This window comes from Pecten maximus, chromosome 12 (assembly GCF_902652985.1).
Source record: "Pecten maximus chromosome 12, xPecMax1.1, whole genome shotgun sequence".
Classification (NCBI taxonomy): domain Eukaryota; kingdom Metazoa; phylum Mollusca; class Bivalvia; order Pectinida; family Pectinidae; genus Pecten; species Pecten maximus.
Window position 1 is genome coordinate 36,875,328 of NC_047026.1, and position 14,800 is coordinate 36,890,127.

General features: G+C 34.8%; 1 protein-coding gene across 2 annotated transcripts in view; it reads right to left on the reverse strand.

Moving 5' to 3' along the window:
* LOC117339363 (sex peptide receptor-like) overlaps positions 1-8,520 on the reverse strand; it is a 70,595-nt gene extending 62,075 nt beyond the window's left edge. For both annotated transcript variants that reach the window (XM_033900910.1, XM_033900906.1), the window contains exon 1: positions 8,413-8,520. The gene's annotated coding sequence lies outside the window, so the exon portion shown is untranslated. The remainder of the gene's footprint in view (positions 1-8,412) is intronic.
* Between the last annotated feature and the right edge of the window lie 6,280 nt (positions 8,521-14,800).

Below are 14,800 nucleotides of genomic sequence, written 5' to 3' on the forward strand. Positions count from 1 at the left end.
CAGGAAAGGACCGATAATTGAATCTGACAATGATTAGGCTAGTCTAATATTCAGCGGTGACGTTCGACTTCGCGATGACGGTGTCGTCTTCGAATATTTTGAGCGGAGTCATTTCAACAAGTTACCTATTAATAAATCACACAGACACAAGGATTGTCAAATTAATATTTCGTTTTGTATAATAATATCGTCTACAAATATAGTACAGAAGATATGAGTCGTGTATCTAAAATAGATGATAAGCTTTCGTTCATAACGACCTATATTTTGTCGCGTAGTGATTTGGTTCACGGAATTTAGTTGCTACGTTGGGAGAATTTGAACTGGACAAACTTACATTTGTAAGTAAAGAAGTTATGGGATAAACAAGTTCCCCTACTCTTGACGATTGTTTATCATTTTTATCCAATTATTGTTAGTTAATTTTCTAATTTTGAATTAGAAAATTAACTAACGATAGTTGGATAAAAATGATAAACAATCTCCATTCGTTTGGTGGAAATTACGATATTTTAACGAACAGAAAACGTTAGCTGTTTATTTATTATGTTCTAAGCAAAGAGCAATTAGAAAACAAATTTGTGAATCAGAAAGATGATATTCGACATCATTATTGTAAACAAACCATGTCGATTTTGAATGGGCTGCTCAACACATTTAAGGATTTTTAAGCTGTTACCTGGTAAGGTTTGCTTACAGAGCTTTTATCAAATGTCCATTTGTGTACTTGATTACAAATCCTAATTATGCAGTAAAATGATAGCCAAACTGTGTATGAATTCCCGTTTTTTTTTTAGTTATTTCCTCAATGAATGGGGATACATGTATATGAATTTAATGAATATATAACATGGCCCTATTCTTAAATAGCATTACATTTTAATAACATTTTATACACGTAACATATCTCGATCGATGAACAATGTAGCTATTGAAAATAAACATAATGTATTATTCATCTGTCATAATACACATAATGAATGATCAATTATGCAAGACAAATGCCATATAGAAAAGAACAATGAACAAAAATATGCTATCAATCGCCGCAGCAGAACAAACAAGTATGATTGATAGCCTGCATCAAAACAGCAAGGACCTGTATCCAACACACATAGAAAGTTATTATTGAAGAATTGTATCAAACAAACATTGAATGAGCTGCGCTTGGAGATCTGTATCACAAAATCAAACAGCAGGTTCCGATTGAGGACCTGTATCAACACAAAACATAAAACAAGTCACAATTGGCGACCTGTATTAAACACACAACGAGTTATGATTGAGGGCCCTGGTCAACCATATATACAATGTAGAACAAGCTACGACTTGGGACTTGTATCAAACAAGAATAGGACGACGTACGACTTGGGACTTGTATCAAACAAGAATAGGACGACGTACGGCTGATTACCTGTAACAAACAAGAATAGGACGACGTAGGACTGATGACCTCTATCAAACAAGAATAGGACGACGTACGACTGAGGACCTCTATCAAACAAGAATAGGACGAGGTACGACTGAGGACCTCTATCAAACAAGAATAGGACGACGTACGACTGGGGACCTGTAACAAACAAGAATAGGACGACGTGCGACTGGGGACCTGTAACAAACAAGAATAGGACGACGTGCGACTGGGGACCTGTAACAAACAATAACAGGACGACGTGCGACTGGGGACCTGTAACAAACAATAACAGGACGACGTGCGACTGGGGACCTGTAACAAACAAGAATAGGACGACGTGCGACTGGGGACCTGTAACAAACAATAACAGGACGACGTACGACTGGGGACCTGTAACAAACAAGAATAGTACGACGTACGACTGGGGACATGTATCAAACAAGAATAGGACGACGTAAGACTGGGGACCCGTATCAAACAAGAATAGGACGACGTACGACTGGGGGCCTGTAACAAACAAGAATAGGACGTCGTACGACTGGGGACCCGTATCAAACAAGAATAGGACGACGTACGACTGGGGACCTGTAACAAACAAGAATAGGACGACGTACGACTAAGGATCTGTGTCAAACAAGAATAGGACGACGTACGACTGAGGACCTCTATCAAACAAGAATAGGACGACGTACGACTGAGGACCTCTATCAAACAAGAATAGGACGACGTACGACTGGGGACCTGTAACAAACAATAACAGGACGACGTACGACTAAGGATCTGTGTCAAACAAGAATAGTACGACGTACGACTGGGGATCCGTATCAAACAAGAATAGGACGACGTACGACTGGGGACCTGTAACAAACAAGAATAGGACGACGTACGACTGGGGACTCGTATCAAACAAGAATAGGACGACGTACGACTGGGGACCTGTAACAAACAAGAATTGGACGACGTACGACTGGGGATCTGTAACAAACAATAACAGGACGACGTACGACTGGGGACCCGTATCAAACAAGAATAGAACGACTTATTATTGAGAACCTGTATGAAACAAGCCTACATCGAGTTAGGATTGAGAATCTGTTTTTCATTCCGTTGGTTTACTCATTAATTCCAATGGTTTGTACAAATAATTAACAACATATAAAGGAAGTCTAATAGCCAAAGGTATCAATATTTAATACTAAGTTGGTTGGATATCAAGGTGCGTCACACTCACGTTGATAAATGCTATCATATGAATAAAGCATGTACATGTTTTCCATGAATACCATACACTTCTGAACAGCAATATTGTACGACGGAAAGACCAGGTCGCTTTTTCATACTGTTCACACTAGGGATATATAACTGTATCAGAGGAAATGACAATGTTAAGCTTATTTCCAGCATTGGAATACGATACTGGTTTACAATATTCATGTCTGGTAGTAACCGAATGGCGTTGCTAAAAGAGATTATTATCCGTAAGAATCGATTTTATTCACCATTATAAAACAAACATTGTATAACGTATATCATCTGTGATACAGTCATAACAGTTGTTATCTTTTCATGCAAATTTGTTTTCTATGTCAATGGTATACTTCAGTTATCAATAAGAAAAAAATTACGGCGACTAAAATGTTTATTTTTGTAGCTTTAGGGAATCGTATGTTAACTAAAAGGTTTGTTTTGTATAGATTTAGAGAATATTATGATAGACTTCTAGATTCCCAATCATATTTCTTCGATTATCTAGTCCCAGTCGATACTGTAGTCAGCAGCGTTTCCATTTTCTTGAATTGTTCACTAAAACTATCATAAACGACTGGAATACTTCATACAACTTTATTTCATCCAATACCAAAAATTGAAAATGGCATGAAAGCTTAATGCATGGATTTTTATTCGCCACATCGTTACAGAATCGAGGCACCCATCATTAATAAGTGAACACGTCACTGTTACTTCACACAGGAATATACATACAGTATTGGTGTACAGGTCACTGTTACTTAACACAGAAATATACATACAGTATTGGTGTACAGGTTACTGTTACTTCACACAGGAATATAATATAGTATTGATACACAGGACACTGTTACTTCACACAGGAATATAATATAGTATTGGTGTACAGGTCACTGTTACTTCACACAGGAATATAATATAGTATTGATACACAGGACACTGTTACTTCACACAGGAATATAATACAATATTGATTAACAGGACACTGTTACTTAACACAGGAATACACATACAGTATTTGTGTACATGTCACTTTTACTTCACACAGGAATAAACATACAGTATTGATGTACAGGTCACTGTTACTTCACACAGGAATAAACATACATTATTGATGTACAGGTTAATGTTACTTCACACAGGAATAAACATACAGTATTGTCGCAAAACATACTGTAGTGTTGTACAGTTCACTGTTACTTCACACCGGGATAGGTATACCGTTTATTCCATGTTTCAATTTTTACTGCATTATGTTCTTTTCGGGAGCAATAACGATTTCTAAAGGTGTCACATGATGTATGTCCTCATTGGAGTAGAAAAAATGTACCATTCCAGAACAAATAGCCCTTTTCGTCTAGTATTATTCCTGTAATAACCGCATCAGTTATCTTTGTCAGTATTTTACATATTTTTCCTTTTACGGTTTTGGCTTTCATAACATCTCTTATTTTAGTTTTATGCCTTGTAATTTAAGCTATTGGTGATAAGTGAAGACTCCACCAGATGACGAAAAAAAAACCTTAATATACCAGGAACAAAGAAATAACCTGATACTGTACATTTTGAGGACAACTAAAACATGGACTCAGTTGACCTTCAAAAACATATAAAAGTGCAAATAAACAAAATAGTTAAAGAGTGCCGAACGATAGGTCTAACGCAATTGTCTGATGTGAATGATTTAGAAATCTAATAAGATGGCACTTCGAACACAAAGCCGAACCTCCCTTATACCGAAAGCCAGGGTGCCAGTTTGCGCTTGCTTCGTCTCTTTGATGCTCTTATCCCTTCATCGAGTCGGTAACGTCATTGCCAACAAAGAACATAGTCTAAAGCGTCTATAATAGAATTTACCGGACTTATGAATCACAGAACATTAGCACATTGACTGAAGGATATTCTGTACAGAGCACGTCAGATACAATCAGTCAGGCATTGTTGTGTGGCTTTATTACATATGTAAATGTCATCTAATTGGTCATCCTATTTTTTGACTGAGACCTTGGGCATCTCCTGGTTATATCTCCATTGATATAATAGAAGTGGTCAGGAATAAGAAGAAGAACCATTTCATATAAACTGATCACTGTTATCGTCAACTAGCTCATGTTTTCTGGGTTTTTTTTTATCATTTATTCGTTCATCAATTTATCTAATTTTTATTTATTCATTTATTTTGTTTATGAAATAACCAAGATAGAAAAGATAGATTATAAATGTCAGTATCATGTAGTACATGCAATAGGGGATAATATATCTTACTTTTTGTTATATTATGGTTACTATTATCCTGATGACAACACACACATAACACATCGGAAGATCCTGATGACAACACACACATAAACACATCGGAAGATCCTGATGACAACACATACATAAACACATCGGAAGATTCTGATGACAACATATATATAAACACATCGGAAGATACTGATTACAACACACACATAAACACATCGGAAGATCCTGATGACAACACATACATAAACACATAGGAAGATTCTGATGACAACACACACATAAACACATCGGAAGATTCTGATGACAACACACACATAAACACATCGGAAGATTCTGATGGCAACACACACATAAACACATCGGAAGATCCTGATGACAACACATACATAACACATCGGAAGATCCTGATGGCAACACACACATAAACACATCGGAAGATTCTGATGACAACACACACATAAACACATCGGAAGATCCTGATGACAACACATACATAAACACATAGGAAGATTCTGATGACAACACATACATAAACACATCGGAAGATTCTAATGACAACACATACATAACACATCGGAAGATCCTGATGACAACACACACATAACACATCGGAAGATTCTGATGACAACACACACATAAACACATCGCAAAATCCTGATGACAACACACACATAACACATCGGAAGATTCTGATGACAACACATACATAAACACATAGGAAGATCCTGATGTCAACACACACATAAACACATCGGAAGATCCTGATGACAACACACACATAAACACATCGGAAGATCATGATGACAACACACACATAAACACATAGGAAGATCCTGATGACAACACACACATAACACATCGGAAGATCCTTATGACAACACACACATAACACATCGCAATATTCTGATGACAACACACACATAAACACATCGGAAGATCCTGATGACAACACATACATTACACATCGCAATATTCTGATGACAACACATACATAAACACATCGCAAAATCCTGATGACAACACACACATAAACACATCGGAAGATCCTGATGACAACACACACATAAACACATAGTAAGATCCTGATGACAACACACACATAAACACATCGGAAGATTCTGATGACAACACACACATAAACACATCGGAAGATCCTGATGACAACACATATATAAACACATAGGAAGATTATGATTCCGTCAAAGTTCAGATTCAATTCTTTGGGAGAAATGTTATTGTATCATATTAACGCAGGACCCCATTTTCGTGTATGGACACCAGTCTAACGCACCAGTACGATTATGATCAATCAGATTATCGTTACCAACCAAAGAGACATCTGGTATTGTCATCAACATGTGACGTCATGGAAATTCCATCATGTCCCAGCAACAGACTTTTGTTTCAATATTTCCGTTACATGTACAAATGACTGACATAGTTCTAGATCGTGAAAATAAATAATGGATTAGAAAATGTAACGATTAACAAGAAAACGCCATATTAGAACAGTCGATATTGATAGTAATTCGTTCGTAATTGGAACAATTCTTATGAAATGCTCGTTGGATGTGACCTTACGATGTTTAATTCATGTTTAACCCATTCAGTCTATCAACCACGTGCTGTAAACTACCTGTCGTTAAAGCGTTTGGTTTTACACCACAAAGAAAGAGAACTGACATGCAACATCCCCATCTATCTTAACGCGTTACCGATTTAAATGCTCATTATACTATATAAGCCTAATAAAATTGATTTGGCATACATTTCGACTATGATCTGGTTGTTAATCATGATTAATGTTTTGTTGTGATATCTGGAAAAAAAATCACTGTGATCTTCTGTTCTCCATGGACATACACGTTATGACAACCGCATGCACGGACATGCATGCACGCACATACCTACGGTATAATGTTTGAATTGTTACGACTGGCCATCATGTTAGAAACTTTGTGTCAAGTTGAGTAATTATGTCTCGTTGTCGATGAATGACGTGCTTTGTTTATCGGCACACACACACACACACTGGTGAACAGACTAATGCTTGCTTGTTAAACATTATCGCTTAGAAACCATTGTCCACTGATGGTTTATTGTGTAACTTTACACGACACCTCCCCCAGTCTGAATCACAACTAACGAGGCATACTTTTAGCCACTTAATGAAATGTATCGAGTTATATCCTGGCTTCCCGTAGCTTAACCTTTGATAATGTCAAGGTTTAGCAACGCATGTTTTAAATTTTTGATAAATAAAATTAATCATAATCACCTTATCAGTAGTAATGATAATATCATACTACTCAGTATCATTTTGCGATTTTCCACTATGATGATTTTTGAATTTTAATCGATTTCTTCACCGGTCGTTTTCTCCATGAATACATACCATCGTAAAATCTATCGAGAGCTAAATTAAGGCAAATATTGCCGGGAAAACAAATAGTTCCCAAAATATAATCGATAAAAATTGATAATCGACAAAAATATATGATCAACAAATACAAATAATTAAAGAAAATATAACCCACAAAAACATATAATCCACATAAAGTATATAATCCACAATATATACATTTGTAGCTTTCTTTCAGCAACGACTCAATATATATAATGTTTCTATTCAAAAGTAAACTATTCTTGGTTTACAAATCTGTGTTGTTTCGATATGGCTTTAATCATATGAATATTTCATAATTTTATAAATATATACTTTGATATAATTTGAGTTTGTTAGACAAAATGAATATATGGATCTCGTAGAAAATCTTGAATAAACACAATAGGCGTATCGAGGTATCACACGAAACTGTTGGTACTGGGATATGTTTTATGGTTCATCTTTGCAGCTAGAACATGATGTAATTAGACACATTCTAACTGCATTGGTCGTACTGTTGTATCTTCAAATGTTCCATCAAATAATTTTATTTTCTGTTTAGTTTCAGAATCGTAGGTCATGGAAAAAAGAAAATGTCCATCCTATGAATTTAACATACATCATGCACTGATGTTAATGTACGACTTGGAAACTTTATGACTTTCAGGAAAACATTAATTTTATAGACAAACCACACACACTTTAAGCATTACATAGACAGATCCTCCCCGACAACTACAGCTATTTTGAATATATAATCTGTAAAACTCTTCTTTCTAGTTCCGCTTTCTCTCTTGACATTTTTAGAGCGATTTTAACAGTTATTTTCCAAAAAGATAATCACCAAATAAAGTCATTATACATCACTGAATTTTCACCAATTTTAAGAAACTCAACACAGAACCTAAATGATTGTATACAAATAAACCGTTTTGTTTTCGTTTGAGTCACTTAATTTTATAAAATTTCAATGAAGATATATACCTATTTAAATTTATCGACATCCTGAAAAACACTTTGCAAGTGGAACATATCCCATATGCTATCTGATATGTAAAATTGGGATTAATACGTTTTCGCAGGTTTACTTAATGTAGATAATAGAAATAACACTCACCTTTTCCCACCACGGCTCTGTGAAATAACAGCAGTGATCGATCGAAATCTACAAGGAATGTCTCGAGAAATACCCCTCACACTCTCTCAGGGCCTTCTACAGTCCCAACCAATACATGGCTCAGTTTTATTCACACGGCGATTTGTAGATTTCAGCCCAGTGGGCGGAGACATGTGTTAAAAGCAGCTTCACGAATTCCAATATACATACATTGTCACTTTAGTCAGAATTGATTAGCATACCAATAAATATAGATATTGACTCTCTGGTAATCTAAAGCGTTTCTCACTACACTCTGTCGTTTGCACAAGGAATGCTTACAACATATGTTAGTTTCAGTGTTAATTTACCTTCCCCTATATTATTGCGACATATATACTGTTAGTATCGGTATCTGTCATCCTTAGTGACACCTTCTTTGACGGTTTTGTAACACATAACAGCACTTTTTATTGTTTTGTCATATCGTGCTTTGAACTCTTTAAATTGGTGGATATGCGTACACTAAGACAACTAAGTGAGATTATACTATATTGCCTTTCAATTACATATGTAAGTTAAACAAAGTGTTATCATACTGTATCGCATTCCAAATAAGTAAAACTTGGTGTGATGATACTATATCGCATTTCAATTAGTTTAAACTTAGTTTGATGATACTTTTTCGCGTTTCAAATAAGTTAAACCTGGTGTGATGATACTATTTCGCGATTCAATAAGTTGAATTTGGTGTGATAATACCATTGTATTGCATTTCAAATGATTTATGCTGTCTTTTATCATTAGCTTAATTCATATGACGGGAAAGGAAAATCATCGCGCCAGAAAATTTAATAGAAAACGAATGATCTTATTTCTTAGTAATGTCAGTTTCCTGAATTTCGCGAGATATTACTCCATTTCGTGTTGAAATCCGCGAGAAATTGCTTCATTCCTTGATGGAATCCCTGAGATATTACTCCATCGCGTTGTACAATCCGTGCCATAATGCATCACTCTATGGTGAGATCCATGATATTCCATTCCGTTGTACAATCAATGCAATATTGCTCAATTCCATGGTGAAGTCCTTGGGATATTAATCCATTTCGTTATTCTAGTCTTACGATACTGCTTTGGTTGTGTGGATGAAATTCGTGAGATATTACTCCATTTCGTTTTACTATCCTTGCGATACTGTTTGGTTGTGTGGTGAAATCCGTGAGATATTACTCCATTTCGTTTTACTATCCTTGCGATACTGTTTGGTTGTGTGGAGAAATCCTTGAGATATTACTCCATTTCGTTTTACTATCCTTGCGATACTGTTTGGTTGTGTGGTGAAATCCGTGAGATATTGCTCCATTTCGCTTTACTATCCTTGCGATACTGTTTGGTTGTGTGGAGAAATCCGTGAGATATTGCTCCATTTCGTTATACCGACGCGATATTATTACTTTTTGTGGAACATTCCGTGAGATATTTCTCCAGTTTGCTTCTGGGATGAACGACAGTTGCATCTGGGATATGTTCAGATAACTATTGCGTTGCTAAAAAGGGGACATATTTATCTCGTAAAATACTGTTATTATTCATCGCACATACTAGTAGCAACAACTGGTCAATCATAAGGAGCATTATAATTGTTTTAACCTTATCTAAATATAAAATAAGACATCTTTTGGAGACATAAAATATCAACTTCATCTATCATTTACATCAATATCTTGTTTTGTTAAGTAAGGCATTAAGTGTGGCACCTTTACCATGTCACTTTTATCTTTGACAATAACAAAAACACCTTACCATGTCGCTTTTATCTTTGACAATAACAAAAACACCTTTACCATGTCGCTTTTATCTTTGACAATAACAGAAACACCTTAACCCTGTCGCTTTATATTTGACAATAACAGAAACACCTTAACCCTGTCGCTTTTATCTATGACACTGAGTGGAGTACCATAGCCCTGTTGCTTTTATCTTTGACACTGAGTGGAATAACATAGCTCTGTTGCTTTTAACTTTGACACTGAATGAAACACTTTTACCCTTTCGCTTTTAGTTTTTAACTTTGGCACCGAGTAGAATTCATTAAATCTGTCGTTTGTAGATTTGACAATGAATGGAGCACCTTAACCCTGTCGCTTTTAAATCTGACACTGGTTGGAACATTTTAATTTGGAAACATTTATCTACTGCGTGGGACGATAAACGTAATGAATTATATTCAACACAATGTGTTGATGAGTTGTTGCATTTACTTGACAGTCAAACAAAGAACTTTAAGTAACACGTGCATAGACATAGGTCTGTATCGTTAAAGGAGACAACCATTACCTCTGTTCAATACACGATACCATGATAAAGAAGAAATAAATTCAAGTGAGATTTCAGTTTAGGAAATGGTTATTAAAGTGGATTGGATATAAACAAATTATATTATTGTGCAACACGTATCACTTTCGTATCCCCCAGGAAATAACAAGAACGACAACTTAAACAAATGCGCTGGAGACATCCGTCGCTTCTTACACGTGCCGCTGTAAGTATAACTATATGTATTGTAATCTGATCCAACACGTGTTTGCTGTGACAGGCATGACATGGTTAAATCGTCAAACGTATTTATCCTTCTGTTCACAGCCGAACAATTCAAATACATGTAGATGTAGGTAATCGGTGCATTACTTGAACCATTGATTTTTCATTACATTCAATTACTAAAAAACAAGGAAAACTATAGTAACCACAGCGTAAGGAAAAGAAACAAGGAAAGTATGGTAGTCACGGTGTAAGTATGTTGAGTAATTTATATCGGGATTTTGATAACATATATCATTATATTTCATCAACAAACGCAAATTTCAACCGAACAATAAATACATATATGTATATTTGTTTTTGTGAAGTATGGTGAGGTATGTTGTTGAAGTTCATATATACGTTAATCAGCACAACTCACTAAAATAACTAAACAAGGTATTGTTCGTCCAACCCATTATTAACCATTACAGTTTGGTATCCTAATCCACTGACGGTGTTATTTTATATCAATTATGTTACATCAATGTCATCCACAAAGATAAACAACGTAATTCTGACTCATCAGAGATTAAAAATGCATTATCCAATCATCAAAATCGATTGAAGGTCTACTATATACCACTTATAGACTATGTTTTTATGTTGACCTATTTAACAGTTATCCGTTAATATCTTGACCCACACTTTCACCAACACAAAAAGGATTGTATTTAGGTCGAGCGGATTTCTTACGCGATTATGCTATCCATAATACATGTGCTATATCGCCCTGGGTATAAAAAGAAAACGGACATTTATCACAAATAATGCAAACACTGACATCTAGTCAGGATTCCTCAGCTTTACAAGAAATATAGTCATTTCTAGATGGACGTTGTATATGTTTAGTCCAAAACTAACCACCGTCTTTATTTTACCCGATTTAAAAACCAACATCCTTTATCTATAATTCACTTTAACATTAAGTGAAACGATAGTATAATTGTTAAAAAGATACAAATCTTTCTTCGAATCGACCAGGATATCCAGAGGATAATCCATGTAAAAATGGGAAAACACTTGCTTTTATTGAGGAAAATACAATTCTTCGACCTTTTATCCTAAGTTGTTTATAACGTAATGTTGACCGACAACTGTATATTGTCTATACTTACACTATAGGTAATTGGTGTACTGTCGACGTTATCCGTATCAACCTCTAAATATAAACAATACGAACATTGTTCTTTAAATTCTAAAATCACTTATAATTTAAAACCAAATACACATAATTAGATACTCAATAACACAAATTGGGAAAAAACCTTTGATAGCACAAATCTATGACGTAAGATGAATAAAAAAGAGAAGATCTACTCTGGTGTATTTAATCTGACAAATTGCATGACTGTAATGAAAAAAAAACATAATACAAACAGAGACAGATACAGATATACTGATGTTTGCTTCAGGTAATAGTAAGGAAATATAATTTTATGGTAGTCACGTTGTAAGGAAAAAGAACAAGGGAAACTATGGTAGATCTGGTTACAATGTAAGAAAAAGAACAAGGAAAAACTATGGTAGATCTGGTTACAAGGTAAAAAAAAACCCAGGGAAACTATAGTAATCACAGGGTGAGAAAAAAACAAGGAAAACTATGGTAATCACAGAGAAAGAAAAAGAAAAAGGGTAAACCACGGTAGTTAATTGTGTGTGTGTGGGGGGGGGGGGGGGGGGGGGGGGGGGGGGGGGGGGGGGGGGGGGTACGGTAGTCACAGTGTAAGTATGTTGAGTAATTTATATCGGGATTTTAATAACATATATCATTATATTTCATCAACACGCGCAAATTTCATCAATAAATACATATATGTATATTTTATAGATAAGTATGGTGAGGTACATTGTATGTTGTTGAAGTTCGTATATATACGTTAATCAGCACAACTCACAAAAATAACTAAACAAGGTATTGTTCGTCCAACCCATTATCAACCATTACAGTTTGGTATCCTAATCCACTGACGGTGTTATTTTATATCAATTATGTTACATCAATGCCATCCACAGAGATAAACGACGAATTTCTGACTCATCAAAGATTAAAAATGCATTATCCAATCATCAAAATCGATTGAAGGTCTACCATACACCACTTATAGACGCTGTTTTTATGTTGACCTATTTAACAGTTATCCGTTAAATATCTTGACCCACACTTTCACCAACACAAAGAGAATTGTATTTAGGTAATCACAGCGTAAGGAAAAGAAACAATGAAAGTATGGTAGTCACAGTGTAAGAAAAAAAAACAAGGAAAAATATGGTAGTCACAGTATGAGAGAAAACCCAGAAACATTATGATAGTCATACTGTGAGGGAAAAAACAAGGATAATTATGGTAGTGTAAGAAACAAGAACAGCTTCGCCATCAACGACAACCGCCATGTAAATACAATTGTGGTAAGGACACAGTATCTGTCTGAGTCATTCCATTAACATGCACCGTCATATTGGTAACACATAATATTATCATACGTCATACAACATAAAAACAGGTGAGCCTTATATTGTAAAGTTACATAACCAGTAAAAAAAACTTGTTTCTAAAGTAGTATTATACGTCTGTTGGTATAATCCTTCCAAAAAATATAGCTTTGCCTTGTACATACGAAAAGTCACAAATACATATCAGACTGGACAAGTAGCATTGCTGTAGAATAGAAGCAATGATGACACAAGAATACCTTTATTTTTTTTTTTTTTTTTTTTTTTTTTTTTTTTTTTTTTTTCACTCAGATAAGAGAATAATTCTTTGATGTGAGCAGTTTTCTTATCATTCTTTACATTAGTTTTGTATTAACATTTCCTTACAATCATATAAATACACCCATATAAGCACCACACATGTAGATACAAACATGGGAATGGTACACATTACATACATACACATATACACACATGCACAAGAGAATAATTCATTGATGTGAGCAGTTTTCTTATCATTCTTTACATTAATTTTGTGTTAACATTTCCTTACAATCATATAAATACACCCATATAAGCACCACACATGTAGTTACAAACATGGGAATGGTACACATTACATACATACACATATACACACATGCACACACATGCACACACACACACGCACGCACTCACTCACACACTCACACACACACACACACACACACACATACATACATACATACATACATACATACGTAGATACATACACTTGCACATACATACATACATACATACATACATACATACATACATACATACATACATACATACATACATACACACACACACACACACACATACATACATACATACATACATACATACATACATACATACATACATACATACATACATACATACATACATACATACATACATACATATATTGTAATATTATATTTATATATCCATTGAAATATTCATAATTTATTATTGAAATGATACAATGCTCACACTTCATATTCTCGTTTCATCATAGTGGTTTGTTATTTTATTTTTCAATTTTCACATTTTTTAAGAAATGCATCATAAAAAAAATTATGATATTGTTACAATTTTTCTTTTGATTTTACGTAAGTTCAGCAATGCTTGCCTATTTTTAAATGTATTGTATGCACTATACCTCAAGTCTTTTACAGAAAGTTAGGTAATAGGGACATTTTTTTGTAAACTGCCAGGTACAATTTTCTTCTTAATTCGTACCTAAATAGCTGCAGTATATCCACGTATTTCGTTCTTGACTCACTGAGATGGAACCATTTGTATATTACAAAACCAATCAATGATAAAAGGGTGTTAATCTCATTATATGCATTATAAGTAATTTTGTAGCCGAAAACTATATATT